The 21,616-nt window shown below is 32.9% G+C and overlaps 3 long non-coding RNA genes across 3 annotated transcripts; 1 reads left to right on the plus strand and 2 right to left on the minus strand.

Moving 5' to 3' along the window:
* Positions 1–209: 209 nt before the first annotated feature.
* On the minus strand, positions 210–4,050 carry LOC138135639 (uncharacterized). The gene is made up of 3 exons (XR_011161037.1): positions 3,945–4,050; positions 559–1,968; positions 210–506 (listed from the first exon to the last, which is right to left on the minus strand). It is a non-coding gene; the product is annotated as an uncharacterized lncRNA (long non-coding RNA).
* A 3,939-nt stretch (positions 4,051–7,989) lies between these two features.
* Positions 7,990–8,848, minus strand: LOC138134383 (uncharacterized). Its single transcript, XR_011160722.1, has 4 exons — positions 8,764–8,848; positions 8,598–8,708; positions 8,404–8,493; positions 7,990–8,357 (listed from the first exon to the last, which is right to left on the minus strand). It is a non-coding gene; the product is annotated as an uncharacterized lncRNA (long non-coding RNA).
* A 5,028-nt stretch (positions 8,849–13,876) lies between these two features.
* Positions 13,877–15,635, plus strand: LOC138136086 (uncharacterized). Its single transcript, XR_011161160.1, has 4 exons — positions 13,877–14,159; positions 14,207–14,275; positions 15,202–15,291; positions 15,345–15,635. It is a non-coding gene; the product is annotated as an uncharacterized lncRNA (long non-coding RNA).
* Positions 15,636–21,616: the final 5,981 nt, after the last annotated feature.

Below are 21,616 nucleotides of genomic sequence, written 5' to 3' on the forward strand. Positions count from 1 at the left end.
TCTGATACAGCCTGTATATCAGAAATCGAAACAATTAAGGTGCATTTTATAGGAAAAGTCCACAAATATAATAATTAATTAATAAATCAAAAAAGATGTTTCAGATGTTTTAGCTATAATAAGCAATTTTATGTATTTAACACAATTTAATCTAAATAACTATAGTATAGAGCAAACTTTAATTGTTAAAATAAAAACGCAGTGTTCGCACAAGCTTAGGTATACATTTTATAATTTTCCTACTACTTAACCCTAATTAATTGTTTAGAGTCATATTTAAATAAAGATAGATAGGTATATGTCTATAATATGTGTTCTAGATCTAACAATACAATCTGTGAAAAATCTAATTACGTTAATTTACGTGCTTGTGAAGAGTACCTAATTACTAATTACAATCGAGACAAGTATACATTCTCCAGGTGCCTACGTTACTATTGTTTTTTTGTTTTAATTTGGCTGAATTGTACCAAATAAATCATGTAGGACGCCATTCCTGCTATCATCTGCAATAAATTGTATTAAAAGAGAAATCATCGTAATAATGTGACAACTCACTGTGTATATAAATGTGCAATTTAAAGGGAAAAGGCCACACACACTGAACGTCGAATTTCGTCTTTTTAGCCTCAGATCAAACAATTCAATGGATTTATATGCTAAAATAAATTCATTTTTTGAAGTGACCAGAATTTCATCAAGAAGGTCCATCATTACAACGTCCTACGACAATCAAAAAGACTGTTTGTTCGTCACTTTTAACAAATGATACCTGTTTCGAAATTTCTTCAAAAAAGTAAGCCATCCCAAAGTTCGACATTAAAATGGCCATTAGAAACATTGCAGTTTGGAGAATAAGCGATAAGTACGATAAAACTGTAGTATATTCCATCATAGTAAACGTCGCATAAAAAGCTGTGCTCACAGCTATAATAAAATCTTTCAATATTTTCAAAAGTATGAGTTTTTCAAAAGTCCGGTGCACGTCGGTGGAGAGCTTATGAAGCACAGTATAGATTTCAACGATTCGACGGAAATCGTTCTCCAAAACTTTCATTTTTTTAGCCATGTTATTTTTGATGGCAACATTAAAGTTCGAATGAAGTTCATTCAAAGTCAGCAAATAAAAGAATAGTACAATGTTAAAATTGTAACTGTAAATGACTAAGGAATGGTAGCATATATTTTCTGTAACATAATTTAAATCGGGAGGATCCGAAAACGTAGTCAGAGCGACTACCTGTATTATTGTCAGAATAACCTGACAACTTAAATATATCAGCAGATTTCTTCCCACTTTTCCACCTGGTAATTCGTTTCCAGAAAACCGTTGCAACATCTTTTCTACCAATAAGAAGTTTGAAAAAATCGATTCAATTCTTTTTCTTGAAATGTACGAATAAAATATTAAACCAACGTCCAACATATAAATGGACACAAACTGTATTAAGTTAACGTAACTGTTTACGTCATTGCTAAATATTTTACTTTTTAAGTAAAATACCATATTGACGGCTATAAAAAGTAAGGGAAATACAAATCCTTTGGAATTTTTGTTTACAAATTTTCCATTTTCCAATTTGTAAACAGGAAGTCCACTGAATTTCCATAATTTGCAAACTGGCTTGGCTATCTCAGAGATACTTCTCTGCCTCATTGTTAAAGATGTTTGTACTGACGACAAACTCTCCAACTATAAACAAATGACCAAAAAATTCCGTGCTCAATAATTCACGATACGCAATTACGTTTCTGATAATATTGTTCATAAAACATTAACAAAACATCAAATTTCTTTTAATCCATAATCTCTTAACTTGTCTAATAAATTACATATACCTATGTAATTAAAAATTAAAAATATCAACAAGTTTTGTGGCTAAGTTATAGCACTTCGCCAGATCTCGATGCTTTCATATGAGAAAATTGTACCAAATAGATTATGTAAGTGGTGACTCCAGCAATCATCTGAAAATGGAAAAAAATAACGCCAATGAAGAAAGAAAATATATGTGTACCATGTGGATAAAAGTACTATTTAATGGAAACAACCCACACACAACGAATGTTAAAGGAGCTCTCTTAGTTTTTAAATTGAGCAGATCCATCTAAAATTATTAAATAAATTTTTCGCACATGAAATATTCAATTTCTTACATATTTATATGACGGAAGATATTTTTTTCCCTCAAAAATGTTTACCATAACAGCCTCCTTAAAAATTTCATAAATTATAAATTTCCAATATACGTATTTGTTTTGGTACCTGCTTTGCAATGTTTCCAAATAAACAAACCATGGCAAAATTTGAACTCAGAATTTGGAATAACCACAAACCACTTACAAATAATTGCGGAGAAATGACAGGAGCTAAACCAAATTGTACCACGGCATGTAAAAAATAAAATATCGTGGTGATCGTAATAATAAAGTCATTCAAAATTTTTAACAGCACCAATTTTTGAAAAGTTTCATGAATGCTGACAGACAATTCATGAAACAACAAATACATTTTGCGAATATTTTTAAACTGCGTCATATTAGTCTTTATGGTATCATTTAAAATGTTATACATTTCATTTAGAACAAGTAAACAGAAAAAAAGTAAAAATTCGAAATTGTAATTAAATATTATCCCAAAATAATAGCATGCTACAAATGTACAAGACTTACTACTTAGTCCTATATAAAAAAGACTCGAAAATGACACAAGAAATGTTACAAGGTACTTTAGGATTATGTAACTATTTAAAAATCTTCCAATTTTAGCACTACGAAATTTGCGTTTTGTAAACTGTAGCAACAGTTTTTCAATAAAGATAAAACGTGCAAATATAGACTGAAATTCTGTTTTTTTTGTCAAAGAGTAGTATATCAAAACTGCATTAATCAAATAAATTGAGGCGACCTGAATAAGAGATGTTAGGCTGTAAATGGCAACTCTGACTTGAACATATTTTAAATACGCCCCAATATTAAAAATCAGCAATGACAATGGCAATACAAAAGCATAAGATTTTTTATTTCTAATTCTTCTGTTTTCTGAACGCACTGAACCTTCTACCGTATATGCAGATAATCCATAAAATGTCCACAATTTAAAAGTGAGCCATGCCACCTCGCAAACATCCCTCGCTTGCCACATTTTATCACATTATGTAATTCTCCCAAAGTGGTAACAGTGAAAACAGTCAATAATAAGGCAATATCATAAGTAACTGTTTGTTGTCATGTTCATTAGATAATAATTGTGACTAATTTGAGTTTTCCTAAATATCAGTCGATGACAATAATAATTAACAACTTGACGTAGGTATTCAACGCACAGAAATTAATCTAAATTGCCTAAAATATATTTTTTTTTATTTCGAAATCATATCATATACTCTTTGCTTGTTAGATATTGGTCTACTGTGTTGCAATAAAATTTGGATACAAGTAGAACGCTAGATAAAAATTTTAATTACTCTATAACTTGAAAACAAATGAAAATCGGATAAGACCATATGAGTTATTTAAACATTATTTTCAAGTGTAAATACAGTCATGGAGTTTCGGCCGTTCCTCCCGGCTCACCCTGTATATACATTTTAATTATACGGTATTCCTATTGATAGGAATTTGACCGATGGAAATTTTAATTTATATTTTTGTAAGACTTACTATTTTGAAAGGATCACGAAACAAGTACCTCCTCAGACAAATTTAATTTCAGAATTAAAATTCTTGCACATCTTTGGAAAACTTAACGATTTATCAACAAATTCAGCATACATAGTTTCCACGTTCTATAAATCAGTAAATCTGATGTAGTTCTTATTCTTGAAATACCAGCTAGTTAAAACTGACTGAATTATCTGTGAACGGTTTATTTCCATTAAATTGCTTTTTGTGGACATGGTACTTACTTTTATATTTTTCTTCTAGATGACAAATTTACTTACCACTTGGAATTTTGTCCAAACTTATTAGTTATTAGACAGGAATTAATTTAGACATTAATAAATAAGTTAGGGGTAGTAACTACCATGCTGCTTGATAATTTTGTAACACACAAATTCTATAATATCCTAGTTCTATCAAGTTCTAAGTAATTGTCGTTTTCATGGTAAAATAATTAAAGTACCTAGTTACCTTAATCAATTCCTATTAACTCTTGGACTTTTTCAAATCAATACATTATTTTTCTAGGTTACTACGTATCAGAAATAAAGAGAATCATCGATTAAGACAATTTATTTCCTTTGGTTGCATTAAACAATTTTTATTGAGTTCAATTTAGTTATTCATACAGAACGTGTAAATTAAACAATAAAATTAAAGAATAAATTAGTGTTGTTGATTTCTAACTAAAATCGATAGACGGGTTAACTTCTATTTTAAATTCTCAATTTTTTGGATAAATTATACTTTTCTATCCACAGTACCAGTGTAAGGTGGGAGAACTGGAACTTTTAAATGCCAAGAAGTGTCGAATGTTACATTTTTTGAAGCGCCTAATAGTAAAAGAAATTTTTAACTCGATCGATTAAAAAAAATTCTTCTGTTCTCTGAATTTAATTTTCTAACGTGTAAATATGCCATCAGTCATCCGCAGCACACGGTTGCTTGCCATAATTTATTAGACGTCATACTGTTGAAGCATCAACATCAGAAAAAATAATCAATAGGTATTTGGTTAAGTAATTGTTTGTTGGCATAGTCATTAGACAATTTTTATAAATAATTTAATATTAAGAATTATTGCAATTAATTAATATCGTCTCTCGTAAAAATAAATCATCTCTTGCTTATCGTAAAAAACTAACCTAAAGTTTATTTCAATGTTTTTATTTATTCGGCCATTACGAAACTTCGATTAATGATGTTTTTATTATTCAATAATTGTAATGTCAGAGATAATCTTCTTTGCAGTACATTTTCCACTCATTATCTCAAAAGTTCTTCGGTGTAAATACACTAACAATGTGTCATAAATTTAAAATAGTGTAGAAGAATATTTGAATAAAATGGACATTGCAAAAGGAACTAAACTTGTATGCAATATTTGGATGATAAGCGGGCTACCAATTTACAAACTGAGAAATGGAAAATTCAAATGTACAATATCAAAATTATTCATTTTTCCTTTAGCCTTTTTAATCATCAATATTGCCTGTGTCGTAAAATTTCAAAAATTCACAAATGAACTACACTGTTCTATTACCATTCTTCAATTCTCTACTCTTTATCTGCTAAATTTTGGAATACTTTATTATTCATACAGCAAGCGAAAAACCATTGAAACGATTTTCTTGAATTTTCTGGTAATCAATAAAATGGTGGGTCAGTTTTATGATCATAGTTTTCCTTCTACTAACATAAGAAAACAACTGCTCAAGTATGTAATGCTACAAATGTTGCTAACGTTAGTCGTACTCTTGGAAGCTTTCACTTTTGGCCATCATCATGATTTACAGTTTTATATCGACAACCTCTGTTACTCTACAGGAACAATTTTCAGTCTAAATTTAAATCTTATCTTGTTCTTTTATTTGTTCACTTTACAAATATTACATAAGAATTTTCATGAAGCGGTAAAAAATAATATGAAAGAAAATATTGCAATTGATTTCCAACAAATTGCACAGATTTATGATTTGTTACAAAAAATATTTATTGACATTAATAATACATTCCAAAAACCTATTCTTTTAAAAATCTTCAACGACTTTATTCATGCTGTGACAATTTCGTTTTACACGGTATCTACATTAAGTGAATTGACACCAATGACCACATACGTCATAATACTGATTGCAGCCGCAATTTGGCTGACGGAAACTTTAATATCTATTTTTGTCATAGCTTATTACTTTGAAGGGATTTCAGAACAGGTACCATTTTACAAAAAAATTCAATTCAATAATTCAAATTGTTTACAAATTCTAGGCCAATCTTATGATGGAACTCTTTGATGATTTATCAACAAACTCGACGTACTTTAATCCCAGGTTTTATAAATCAGTAAGTCCTAAATAGTTATGAAAATCAAGATGACATTTGTCGTTTTAGAAAATACTGCTCGAACTAAAAGTTAAGCAAACGTCCACCAGTTTTCACGTATGTGGGTTGTTTCCATTAAACTGCTCCTTCGTATATATGGTAAGACGTTTTTCACTTGCTTCTCTACTTACATTTGTATTTTCTTTCTAGATGATCGCGGGTTTAACAACTTATGTCTTGTATTTAGTTCAATTTAGCCAGATAAAGCGATGAATGTAACAGAGCTTCTAAAACAATTTTTTCATTTTTATTGGTCAACATTCACTTAAACTTAAAGGTTAGTAAGTACAAATTCAACAATAGTTATCTGTCAATTTGTGAAAAATTGTCATCAATAAGTGAGTATTCATTTGATGATAAAAATATTTAAATTATGTAGTTTAGTTTCTGTAATCCAGTTCACGTAATTTTTGAATATTTTCAATACTACTCACATAATTTTTATAAGATTGTAGATTTTATAACGTTATTGAAAATAGTGTAGAAACTGGTCATTACCTTTTCTGAATAAAAAAAATACAGATGTAAAATATTTGATATTTATTACTTAATAAATTATTTAAAAAAAATCTTACTGTACTCTCAATTGCTCATTAGTCATTACTCCTATGGTGCTAAACGACCTTTATTTGAATTTAAAAAACGATTAACTGTTAGAGATTTTTTTTCGATGCAGAATTTATATTACATCAGACAATCTTCATTTCCTATGGACAGGGTGGTTGCTTTATACTATCACAATAACAATAACATTTTGTATGATTTAAAATATACAAATACATTGAAATACCTATTTCAAAGTAATTGAAACATGTTTTTGTAACTTAATTACAAATGAATGTAATGAAATTGTATCAAATATGCTACGTAGGTAACCAAACCTGTAGTCATCTAAAACAAAATTATCTTACTCAACTTTCATTATTTTAAATATTTACTTACTGTATATATAAGAGTACAGTCTAAAGAAAATATACCACAAATTTTAAATTTTAAATTATTTTTTTTCACTTGAAGATGAAACAGTTCTATCTAGAATAAATACTTTATACAAACAGATTATTAAACAAATAACCCCCATACGGTTTTGTAACAAAGAAGGGAACGATTTTTGAAAGTGCATAATCTACTATCAAGAATTTCTTTCATAATTCTTTCCTAAAACCATAAAATAATATGAAATATTTTTTGTTAACCATTTACCTGTTTAATCAATTCTTCTACAAAATAGGCCATACAAAAATCCGCCATCAATATTAGTACAATACAAGCTGTAGTTGCTGTCATTACACATATTCTTGCTACCATTGTTTTAACAAATACCAAAGCATATAAACCTACATACAGAGTAGTGATTGCTAAGAGAAAATCAGTAAAAATTTTCAGCAAAATAAGTTTTTGTAAAACTTGGTTAAAATTCGTACATGTGCTGTACAGCAACATGTAAATCTGAAGAATACTTTTAAAACAATTTTCCATTACTTCTGTTGTATTAGTTGTTTTTATTTGGATAGCAGAATTGAATTGAGAATATAGTTCTATTACCAGCAATAAGTAAAAAAATACAAAAAGTTCAAAATTAAATCCAAAAATTACTGCACCATAGTGAGCACAAGTATACATAATTCGACTTAAATTATAACCCAGAAACACAATGGTCAACGTCACCACAATAATTGTTAAAATTATTTGTGCGATCATAAATTTCCAGAGTTTTTTGACGATATTTTTGGAACAAAATGAAGTTCCACTAAACTGTACTAACAACTTTTCCAGTGTTAAAATCTGATTCAAGATACATTCTATATCTTTCCTTCCAACGTGCACATTCCAAATCAAACCAAAATCTTGAGTATATATCGAAACAATTTGAATAAGAGTCATTAAACTACTCATTCTATTTCTGACTCCTATAAATTTTAAATAAATTGTAAAACCTATCAATAAAAATAATATGGAAATAAGATATAATCTTGATTTTTTACATATAAATTTTCCATTTTCTAAACTGTATGCTGGTAACCCGCAAACACTCCATATTTTCAAAACTGGAAAAGCTACTTTTGGAATGTTTTGCCACATTATTTGTGGGTAAAGTGTCACCAATCAATACACCAATAAAACAAAAACCTTATTAATTACGGAAGAAGTATATTGTAATGACTTATTTCGACTAAGTGAAACAACAATAAACATATAATAAAATATTACTGTTACAACATATAATTATTATCATTTACTTAGTGTTTCATATGTTCCATTTGATTAAATTGAATCAAATAAATCAAAAATGTGGCTATAGCAGTAAACATCTGAAAACAGCGTTTCTATTTTTGTGACAATTATACGACAACTTACCGAACAAATGAAAGGAAAATCCATTTGAAACAAACCACATACTGAGAATTCCATGGGATTAATAATCGCCTTCAGATAAAAAAGTTGGTCCTAAAAGATCAATCATTCAATTGATTAATGGCATCAAAATATTTACTTAAAAAATTGAAAATGAAAATGTGTTTTGTTAATTTTGATTTAAATTTACTTCTTACATTCTTGTAGTGATGATTTCTGCTGTCTATATTATGTTCTGATAAACATTTCGGTGTAACAAACAGATCTTCTTGAACGTTAGGATCAATTATTTCAATGGTGGTTCTTTCCTAAAATAGTTACAGAAAGTTTATTTTTCCATATGTTTTTAAACGCTTTGCATACATGCATCGTAATATTTTCTAGAAAATGTGTAAAACACACATTTGAAATTATCACTGACGGTATGCTCAAACTGGCAGCGATTATGTCCGACACAAAATCAGAAGATAAGTCAAGGCCGTCAATATATTTAGTGACGAGATAGTACAATCCTGTGACGGCGAATATAAAATCTGGGATAAGTTTACAAAAGACAAAACCTTGCATGGTTTTGTTAAGGTCAGCCCACAAATCATGTAATAAAAAATAAATTTGTTTTACATCTTTTAATGTAGCCTTTGTATTTTTTCTAACGCCGTCATTAAATTCTTTATATAGTTCTTGCAGAACGATCAAAAGAAGCACAAGCAAAAGCTCTAAATTCAGATCGAAGAACCAGCCTGAATAAACGCACAACGAAGATATTTTACTTGTTCTGTCGTCACTATAAACGATTACAATATTAAAAATGCATCCCGACAACACAATCAGATACTTGGGGGCAACAATTTTCAAAAAATATTTGAAAGTGTTTAGATAGACAGGTCTATTCCCGATTTTATCAAAAATTAGATCATCGATTGTTAAAATTTTGGAAAATAAAAAAGCAATTTCGTTTCGTTTCTTTTGGGACATCAAAATCATCCCTATGTTTTGAACCGTAATGCTGACCATCTGGGTGAGAAATATGTAACTTTTCAGAGTATTCGAAACTCCGACGATTTTAATATAAACTACTAGATTAGCCAGTGCTACGCAAATCGCAATGTAGGATATATTGGAAGATCGCGAAATAAATTTTCGATCTCTTGAATGAACCTCTCCGGTTAATTTAAAAGCTGACAACCCAGTGTATTTCCAAATTGTCACAATTGGCAAAGCCATTTCACAAACGTCTTGAGGTTTCCAATGCATGTCGAGACAAACTGAAGATATTTTCTTGTAATTAAGTATATTCCATTTGAAATTAAAAGATAACAACATTACAAAATTGACAATAACATTAATACCTAAAGCGATTATCAATCTCCTTTAATATAAAAGTAAACAAACTCATGAATTTCATGTTTGACATAATTACGAGTATAATTTTATTACGAAACAGAAACATATTATTGTGTTATAAGTACTGTTACATTTATGTGCGTTTTAAGGGTTTCAACAATGACTGAAGGAATTCGTTCGGATATTTATTCTTCTTTTCATTCAAGTTACAGACTAATTAAACATTTAGGAATTTTAACCTTCTCATTTAATTCCAATAAAAGACGTTACGTAGTTACAAAAAAAGACATTTTAAGAAATGCGATTTTCATATTCTCTGTAATTGTTTTACAAATAGGACTTCTAGTTGTAGAAATATTAAAAAACTCGACCCCAGAAATTCTGTCTGATATAAATGGAACAATTTGCCTCTCACTTTCTTTGCTAAATTTCTACTTCCACAAAACCACGATTATTAAAATATTTTACAAAATAAGCCATTTTGATAGTGAAGTCAATTACAATCACAAACACAACTCAAAAATATGTTTATACAAAATATGCATCGCAGTGACATTGATATTATATTTAATCATCGATATATCAGAATTTGTTAAATATGTTACAGGACCGTTGTTTTTAATTAATTCTGCCATGTTTTACTGTGAATACTTTATACGTAGTGGCATGAGTCTAATGTTTGTGTTTCTCTTAACTGAACTTGAAAATCGATTCATTTTTTCTACACTGAACAGCCTTTACACTTCAAAAGGTTTTGCACAGTTGTCAGAAATATGCAAATTAATAAATACTGTGTATCATGTGCCGCTAATTCTACAATTTGCTAGAATACTTTTTTCAATTCTGAGGAGTTTGTCATTTATATTTTTACAAGTAGGGTTTTCGGATTCATTTTCATACGATTTGACACTTGTTTTATGGTTTTCTGTAGAAGTTTTTGAAGCTGTTATTATAACAATCTTGGCTGAGAATTTTTATAAAAACGTAAGATGATCTAAATTCATAAATCACAACAAATTTATTTTTTATTTTAAGATAAGTAACATTTACAACAACAAGCAAGAAAATACTGGTCGTTGTCATCATAAACAGGTGAATTTATTAGTGGTATTTAGTTCATCATTTAAATTTTTTTTAGGATGAACTTCTTCGTTTGCAACTCCAAATAAACGACATAAAATTTCTTATTTGCGGTGCAATTCCTCTTGATAATACTTTAATATACAAGGTAAATTTTCTTGTTTAGTATATTGTACATAATACTAATTTTAACATTTAATTTTCTAGATGGTAGCCACAACTGCAACATTTTTTATTTACTTGATGCAATTTAACATCTCTTTATAATAATTTCCATTTAATAAACTGCTATTGTCTTCAAATTATATCTCTCAAGTTGGAACGATCACATGAGACATTGATATTTTTTAATAATAAAAATAAGACTAATTGAAACGGCCTTACTTCCAGGCATTGTTAAAATTAATCGACAATAACGCTTCCAATAAAGGACATGCTTAATCGATTACGTAATTATTAATGACAATATGTACCTGTCCTAATCTAATCGAACTGTTAATACCGATACCATATTATTCTTGAACTTATTATCACTTGTATCCTACAGACAGTAAAAATGAAAGAAAACATTAATGATATATATTCCTCCTTTCATCTCCTTTACAAACTTACAAAATGTTTTGGTGTACTAAATTTTTCCTATGATAAAATCCAAAAAATATATACCATCAAACTAAAAGACACCTTCCTAAATATCGTTATTATTTGCAGCATTATAACTTTACAAGTTACATTAGCATTTCACTGTCACTTGAAATTGGTTAATGATTTAAGTTTAGAAATATTAACGAATTTAGAGAATACATTATTTTTAATTATTATATTGCTACAATTTAATTTAAACAAGTGTAAAATTTTACAGATCTTTAAGAAAATTCAAATTTTTGATAGTCAAGTGAAATATACGGTAACCAATATTACAAACAGAAGCTTTTCGTACTACCTAATATTTAATGGTGTTGTATTATTACTCTACTGTGTTCAAGATGTTATATACAGTTTCACAACTGAAAAAACATTGCCATTTAAATGTCTTGCATACTTCTACATACCTTACGTATGTGTCTCTAGTCTCAGATTAATATTTGTATTTTTTCTCACGCAACTTGAAAACAGATACCTACGTTTATCTAAAATGTATTACCCATATTAGTGGGCGATTATTTACACAGAATTTCATCGAACTGGGCAAGATTTATCGGCTAATTAATGAAGTCTACAATTTACCTCTAGCCCTCTTCTTTTTTAAACTTTTTGCCACCCTTACCATTAGTTTATACAAAATGTTGCTAAATCCACTCCAAGGTAAATATACGTTTCTTCGATTTTTTTCGTATAATGTAGCAACCAGTATGTGGTTTATTGTGGCATTTATTGAGGCTTACACAATTGTTTACTTCATAGAAAAATTAGATAATGAGGTATGCATATAATAATAATCTATGTTTAGGCGTATAATATGATCCAAGTAAATAACTTTCAGATCCACAACACTGTTGATAAAATGGAAGAACCGTTCAGACATATTGGTAAATATAAAATGGTAAGTATCTACCAATAATAATCGATCGAGAATAAAAAAAAGCAATAATGATCATTGATCAAAACATCTTAAAATTAGACAAATAAATTGGGATTTTCGGATTCTGTAATATCATTGGAACAAACTGCATTAGTGATTTTAGTGGTGATCTGTACCATTGGAAACTAATTTTCAGGATAAACTTTTTCATCTGCACGTGCAACTAAATAAGCCGAAGTTCATTATTTGCGGAGTCCTTCCTCTAGACTCAACTCTCATTTTTTCTGTAAGTCGTGAAATTAGATTTTCATTTAGTAAATTCATTTTTGTAATGACGAACTAGATTTACTAAATTTAGTAACTTGTGAACACACCTTTTTACCGCGCATTTGGGCTTTTAAAAAGTTAGGTTATGGGTCACGTCATTTGCTTCTATAATTTTGTACTTTTTCATTACGTTTCTATTATCTCCATATTATTTTGTTGAAAGCCTTTAAAATTGATGATAATTTAAATCGTTGCCAACTGTCCAATTTTTATTTATTTTGTAAAAAAACAAAAAAAAAGTTCCAGCTAGTTCGTCATTACAAAAAGGAATTTACTATAGATATTTAACTTTTTCATATTCAGGTGATAACTGGAACTTCGACATATCTTGTATATTTAATACAATTTAAATAGATCTAGGTACCTATGGGAAAAAAAAACAATAACCAAAATGTCAATTAAAATTTCTAGAAGTCACACATCTTGATTAAAGGCTTAAAGGAAAACAAAATGTTTTATTTCCATCAATCAAACAGAACCTATTTATCAACAAATTACACAATGGATGCCTATCGTACAAATAATAATTAAGCATTACACATTACATTCACTTTTGATCTCGTTTTTCAACATGACTGAGTTAGCTTTTGAATTGAACTGCTTGAAATATATAATTTTCTGGCTTAATATTGCGGGTCTAGCCTCGTACTCTTTCGGAGCAATTTTGAAAAATGCACCAACTAAGTCAATTTATCCGAAGAAAAATCTACTATATTGTATGTTACTGTCGATTATTTTTACACTACTTGCATATATAGGCTTGCAAAACTGCCCATCTCAGTATGCAACAATATTATCAAAAATTACAACAACATTACAAAGATATAGTTCTCTAACTCTGATTTTTTCAACATATATTTTCAACATCATTTTTCGTAAAAAAATTGTAAAAACGATAAAAATATTGTGTGAAGTGGACATCATATTTAATTCCAAATCAGTAGAAACGGTACCAATAAAGCAAAAAGGTATTGCTGTATACATTTTTACTACACTTATACTCGTGGGAACAATGTCGTTAAATTTAATTTATGAACTTATCGGTGATCTTCATATAAATTGCGGTATCCAATACCACATATCGAATACAGTTCATTCATCTACGACCTGTTTCGTAGTGTTAATTTTAATGGAAACCACCAGAAGATTTACTGCATTAAATAAACACCTAACAATCGTCTTGAAACACTCGTGGGACGACTTTTCGACAACTTATACCGACCTCGTGCAAATTAGCGAAATTCACTGTAACCTTTGTGAAGCAGCAATCCTTATCAACAGATACTTCGAAGTGCAAATGCTAACAGCATTCAGTGTCTCGTTTTATTACTTCATTTCGATCTTTTTTTACTTTTTCACGGGATTTAACATTGTCTCACAGTACCGCACATTCTTTTATGTTGTCAATGCTCTTATTTTTAGAATGCTATTTCTTTTATTTCTAATGGTGCTATCGCTTTATGCATTCAGAAATACTTTAAATGAGGTAGGTTGTTCAGACAATTAGAAGTCCGTTCAATTTTCTTGTTTTAGTCGCAACGTACAGCGCAAATTATACTTTCTTCTAAAATTAATAGATCATCTCCAGAGATCCATATTTGGGTAAGTTATTTAGATAGAAACAACACATTGAGTCATTAATTAAAACCTTAATTCAAAAATGCACATTCATCGTTTTTTTTTGCTAAATTAATCAATTCTTTATACAGACTTAACTCTCATTTTTTCTGTAAGTCGTGAATAGTATATAGTTTATTTAACGAATTTGTGTGTAAATTGGGCTTTAAAGGACCACGAGTGCCAAAAAGAGGCCCAATTCACACACGAACGAGTTGAATACAACGTTTTTTTGTTCGACGAGCCCCTTAAAGGCTCCAAATCGCTTAAAATCTTTAAAATTAGCTTGACGTTTCGTTTTGACAAGTTGTGACATTTATCAAAATCCGTTCACACAAGAGAAAATTCTCAAGTTTTGACAGTGTCGAACAAAAAATTAAATTCTAAAACGAACGTGGATAGAAACATTGGAAAAAATAGTCTCAAAATCCTTGTTAAAAGAATAGAGACATGTCTATACAATAGGAAAAATAATGTGAATTAAATATTGTAGATATTGAGGTATTTCCTTTTTTTATCTAGTTGTTTCCAACCTTTGCATGAGAAGCTAAAAAGAAGGTACAGTCGCGAGCAATAAATTTTGGTCGTCAATGTCATTTCAAAATTTGGTTAGATTGTCACAAATTAAAAAAAATTCCCTGCTTGACTATGCCCACGTCAACAAAGTGTCAAAAAATCAGAAAAAAATGAGAAGTAATGTCATACAACATGATGATAGGTTATGAAATTTACGACCGTTTTACAATGGAGCATTTTACATTGCGTCAAAGAATGACATTGACGACCAAAATTTATTGCTCGCGACTGTACATTCTGTAGGCAGCTATAAAACATTCTAACATAAATTGAATCGGACTTATTATTAGATAACAAACATTAATTTATGTAATTTTAAAAGCTTCTGTTTTCAGTTTGAAACATTTACAATGCAGCTTATGGTCAAGAAAATTCACTTCACAATTCTTGAAATGTTTCCTTTAGAGTGGAAAGTCGTATTTACGGTAAAAAATGTCATTTACATAACAGTTTTTTAATCATTTTTGTTGCGTTTTAGATTTTTTGCGCCACCACTAACTACTTAATCATTTTATTACAATTCAACAACTACGTTAGGCGACTTGGTTAACATTTTAATATTTAAGTATGAAAATTGATTCACAATATATTTGTTAACATTAATATTTATATAGCATATTATGCAATGTAGTTAAAGAAATCGATTAATACAACATTATATGATGTAGAGAAAGTTTATTGATTAAGTAATTACATAACTACAAATAGTGTCCTTATTATAAATTACATACTATCAATTCATAGCTAGAATAATTCAGTTTATAACTATTGAAGAGGATAAAAGTACTACTTCATCAGAAAATGTAAATGTTTTCACATTTAAAAATAGTAACTTGTCATAATTGTTCCTTAATTAAATTAACTTTCATGTACACGTCAAAATTAAGCTACGTCCTACGTCTACAGTCAATTATTGATTTCTAACAAACATCACTGAATAAATTATGATTACACGTCTATTAGATTAATTACTGCACCTAATTTTCCATCATGTGTAAGGTCCTTCTCAATTTAAACTCTTTAAAATACATAATCTCGTGGCTTAAAACAATAGGTTTAGCTTCATACTCTCTTGAAGCAGTACTGAAAAATGGACTAGATCATCGGTCAATATTTCCTAAAACTCGTTTAATCTATTGCACGGCACTTTCAATAATTTTTACTTTAGTATCGTACCAAGGTCTACAAAACTGTCCTATACAATATACAAATACGCTGTCAAAAATAACAACAACACTGCAAAGATATTGTTCCTTGTTGTTAATTTTTTTAACATATTTTTTCAATATGGTATTTCGCAAGAAAATTGTCACAACAATAAAAATATTATCTCAAGTGGACAAAGCACTTAATACGAAATCAATAGAACCCATACAAATTAAAGCAAAAGAAGTCAGTATGTCTATATCTTTGATGATTATGCTCATGGGGACGACTGTGCTCAACTTGTTGAATGAATTCAACGGATTTAACAGCAAGTGTGGATTGCAGTACCATTTATCAAATGTAGTAATCGCATCTATGACTTGTTTCCTGGTACTACTTTTAATGGAGACTACACGAAGATTTGTTGCATTAAACAAGTTTCTAACAAATGTTTTGAAACAATCGTGGAACACTTCAGCAACGTATCCTGAACTGTTACTCATCAGTAACATTCATTACAATTTATGCGAAGCAGGACGCTTTATTAATAGATACTTTGAACTGCAAATTCTAACAATCCTCAGTATTTCCTTTTATTTTTTTCTGTCAATATCTTTTTATTTATTTTCGCAGTCGAACATTTTATTGCAGTATTCTAAAATATTCTATGCAGTTAATGCTCTCATCTTCAGAATGTTATTTCTTTGGTTTCAATTATGGTTGATATTTTGTGACCAAAAGTTGGCCAGTGACAGCTCCGGGCTCCCAGGGGGTTTTTCGGGGCAGAGGGCGTGGGTTCGGATTTTAAAAAATGGGCGCCAGGCAGCTATTGTCTTGAGCTGGTTGTTGCTTGTCCAGCTGCCGGGACAAGTGCTCTGATCTTACTCGTCGAAGGTAAGTAAAAGCAAACGCTTTCTGATCGTTAAACAAATTTTGGTTTATTCGGTTACTGCAAAATTATCCACAGAACAGTATTTGGTGGTTCGGTACTGGTTCACACGAATGCGATAATGGTTCGCTTGTAACTACTAGATGAAAATTGAAAGATGCGGAACCAGTACTTTTAGGTGGCCTTAATATCTACTTTGGTCGTAACCAGAAAAGCTTTTCTTTCACATGTGACCGAATCTTAAACTAAACATGATATTCTTCGACGAAATAAAAGATGTTTTGATTCCGGATGAGGAACCTCCCGAACTTAGACTTCCTTCTGATCGAGCTAATTATTAAATGTAAACTTAATGAAACCCAAGGTCAAGATTGGGGTGTCACCTTGACAAAAAAATTAAAATTGATCCTGATAGGAAAGTTTAAATCGGTGAAGTTCCGAAACGTTAAATTTGACTGAAATTCCTTTAAATTGACATTGGAAATTGAATGAAAAGGTTCTTACAAAAAAATTCTAAACATTTGCAAAGTTTCAAAAAATTTGTGAACATACAAAAATTATGAAAGCGAGAAGCGAGAAATTCGAGGCGTTCCTAAATTTTGCAATGCCGCGGTAAAAAAATATGGCGACTTAGCTTTATGACGGGTCTGTTGTCTCCTCGAATAGCGTCCTTTTGACTTGCGGTGTGACCTTGGCGATACGGTGCTCAAAATAAACGATCGCCTCTGCGAACGATGTTCTCCAAAAAAATGATCGCCTCTTCGAACGATCTGGCTACGAATCGCCCTGCGAACGATCTGGCTACGAATCGCCCTGCGAACGATCTGGCTACGAATCGCCCTGCGAACGACCCCTAACGAATTGTCGTTAGTGTTGTGAAAATCGGAAGATTCGGTAATTACCTTTCAGCGAAAAAGGGGGCTCTTGGCGCTAAATCGAAGTCCTTCCGGCACTCCTTTACTCAAAAATTTTCGGTACTCTAAAGTTGCGATACGGTACTGGATCAATTCATCCAAACGGGATTGACTCTAAACTGGATCGAACCACCCCTAATACATGGTCTTAGTGAAATGAATTCAAAATTGAACGATAATTACCTCTATAGTGCGAGGGGTCACTCGACCACGAACTCTAAAAGGCGCTTCGCTGGCGTCGCTTCGACGGCTCTCGACGAAGTGTCCGACTTCCGCATTTTTAATCTCGGTACCGCCGTCCCATAAATCGCGAAAATCGTCACGCGCGCGATTCTCGAGCTTATTCAGTTGTGCTATAAGGCGGGCTGCGCTTGCGTGGTACTGCGCAATCAAAAATGTGCATTTCCGGTGGTACTACACGTGCGCGTGTCATGACAGGTGGACCGTCATGGCGTCGGTTTGTTTACCTCGAAATTATACCGAGCGGGAGAATTCAGATTTTGGACGGTATTGTGTCGGTAAGTCGTGCACGTCTATCCTGATGTTAATTGCCGTAACTCGCAGGTCAAAAAAAGGACAGGAAGAAAGATGGGGTTGAAAAGAAGGAGATGACTTTCCGGCAAGTTACTAAAGAGGAAAAGGGACCCAACATTGCCGTACGGTCACCTATCGCTGAGAAGAGAAGAAGATAAAGTGAAGAGAAAGAGAAAGTGAAAGTGGGGTTCTGAAAGATAGGTTGCAGCTCGCCAACCTAGAGGCGTGAGGCCACCTCAGCCTGACATTTGCGGGGGTAACATGTGTTCTTCCAGCCCCCCCGTGGTGGCTGGCACCAATGACTCTAAATTGAAACTTTCCGCTTCCGGAATGAGCGACGTAAAAAAACTTGAAGGCAGGGTGGGCGCGTCGCGCTGCCAAATGCCGTGCGTTAACTGCTAGTTCCGGGTCTTCGAACTGCGATCTATTAGCCCCGCGAGCATAAGTAGGACCTCGTGGCCTCCTACTCCGGCCAATCGCCATTGTGGCGTTTCGTAACGCTACACTACCCCCCTCCTCAAAAAGAAAAAGGAAAAGGTAACTCAGTTGCCTTTTACTTTTTACAAAAAAACGAAGATGAAGTCTTCACAAAAAAACGTCAAAATTTGATCACTGGAAAAGTTTGGATTTCGCCACGAAAATGGCTTGTCGATATCTGCGCGTATCAAACGATTGAAAACTGAATCTCAATGTCAATTAGTACTTGAGTACTGCGGTATGATGTAAGTCAAGTCCGGTTAAATGTCATAATTTGGGGTTCTTAAATAAACTTTTCCTGAACAAACTCCACGGTAAAATTTTACTGTCGTCAACATTCCAAAAGAGGACAAAAGAATTAATCGAAAAATTGAACGGTACGAAAAAGTGAAATGCAAAGCTCGCTACGGTTCTTCGGCTTCTGCCAGAGATCCTCTGAATTCTTTCAAATCTTTCATGTGCCAAACACCTAGATCTGCGCGGTTCTCATCTTCGAGAGCGTACGCGAGTTTCGATAGTTTTCTCGTTATCGTGCACAGCACGTAGCGTGGCGCTAATTTTTGCGCAAAGTCTTTCGCAGCGCTGGAAAGTACTTTGTTGCGTTTCCAAACTTTGTCGCCTACAAAATATTCAGCGTCGCGCTTCCGAAGATTGTACGAGCGTTCGTTGCGTTCGTGCGCTTTGTGAAGGTGCTGGGTTACATCCTGCAAGATGGTCTTGAGGTGTTCTAAATTTTTCGCGTGATCTTCGCGATCAGCTGTCGTCAAGGTTTCCGGATTTTCCGCTACTTTGCCGTAAAATTCACCGGTACAGGGTACTACCCTACCAAAATTGAGAAATGCTGGACTGAATCCGGTCACTTCGTTGACCGCTGTGCGAATCGCGTACCCGATCTTTGCCACCTCGGCATCCCACTTTTTGTGAGCGCCTTTGACGTAACTTCGTATGGCAGTGCCAACTGTGCGGTTGTATCGCTCCACAGGGTTGCTCTGAGGGTGATACTTGGCTGTGAACCAGATCTTTTGAACTTTGTAGTTCTCGCAAGTCTTTACAAATTCGTTTCCGACAAACTGCTTGCCGTTGTCGACCAAAATGAATTGCGGTACACCATACACAAGGAAAATTCCGTTCTCGATACATTCTGTAACTTTTGAGCTCGTAGCTTTTCGTAACGGAAATAGTACAACGTACTTCGTGAACCAATCTACGATCACTAAGAGATACGAATATCCTTTCGTGGACGTCGGTAGTGGACCAATCAAATCAACGGAAATCATTTGCCACGGAAACTGAACCTTTTTTTCTTTTCCCATAAGCCCTGCGCGAGCGGTGTTCGGTGCTTTTTGCTCATTGCAAACCTTGCAGTTTCGAACGTAACGAATGACTGAACGACGCATTTTCGGCCAAAAGTGATTGATGGATAACCTTGAAAGTGTCTTGTAGTACCCGAAATGAGCTGATGTCGGTGCATCATGACATGATTCTAAAATTTTTGTTCTTTGATTTCGCGGTACTAAAAGCTTCCACTCCGGGACGTTGCCGGGTAGTACAATTTTGTTCGGTACGAATCGATACACGAAACCGTTCTCGACTTTCCATGATGGATTTCTTTGAGGATTGGCGATTATGTTGTCGCGAAGTCGCGTGTACGACTCGTCCAAATCATTCAAGTTCACGCCGAGAAAGCTGTCAATGTCTACCGCAGCAATTTCTGCAGGTAGTCTCGATAGTGCGTCCGGTACTACATTGAGCTTGCCCTTACGATGGACCAAATCGAATGAAAATTGATTGAGCTTGACACTCCATCGCGCTAACTTGCCTGCTGGGTCCTTCATTCGGTTTAACCAGAGCAAAGAATAATGGTCCGTCACGATCGTGAAATGGGTGCCCTCAACGTAAGGTCTGAACTTTTCCAACGCGAACAAAACGGCTAAACATTCTCGTTCCGTAACGCTATAATTTCGCTCGGCTTTTGTTAGCGAACGGCTGGCGTACGCGATCACTCTCTCATCTCCGTCTAAATCTTGCGTTAAAACTGCTCCTAGACCGGTGTTTGAAGCGTCAGTTTGGATCACGAAAGGTTTCGAGAAATCAGGACTTGACAATACGGGTGCTGAAACAAGTGCATCCTTGATTTTCTGAAAAGCTTCCTGAGCTTCAGGAGTCCACTCCGTTTTCTGTCGCTTTCGCTTTCCGGTAAGTAACGCGTTTATCGGGGACATGAGGGTCGAAAAATGAGGGATGAATCGCCTATACCAAGAACACATGCCTACGAAACGTTTGATTTCGGTACTAGTCTTCGGGACTGGATAGCTCACCATGGCCGCTACTTTGTCTGGATCGGTACCTAGACCATGTTCATCGACAATGAAACCCAAATATTTCAAACTTGAGCGGAAAAGTTGACACTTTTTCGCATTCACGGTGAGTTTCGCGTCTCGAAGACGTCGTATCACCTCCCTCAAAACTTGTACGTGTTTCTCGAATGTCGGGGCGATAATGATTAGATCGTCCAGGTAAACAAAGACGTGAGGTTCTAGTTCAGGTCCGAAAATTCTGTCCATGAGACACTGCTGCCTCTGGGCTGCGTTTGTCAGTCCGAACGGTAATACGTTAAAATGAAAAAGACCTCTGCCGGGAATCGCAAAAGCTGTCTTCGGTCTAGACTCCGAATCTAACGGGATTTGCCAAAAAGCGTTCTTGAGATCGATCGAACTGATGTACTTTGCTCCTCGCAACATACTGAGAATCCTGTCGACACGCGGTAATGGGTAACTGTCACGTTTTGTC

Source organism: Tenebrio molitor, chromosome 7 (genome assembly GCF_963966145.1).
Source record: "Tenebrio molitor chromosome 7, icTenMoli1.1, whole genome shotgun sequence".
NCBI classification, from domain to species: Eukaryota; Metazoa; Arthropoda; class Insecta; order Coleoptera; family Tenebrionidae; genus Tenebrio; species Tenebrio molitor.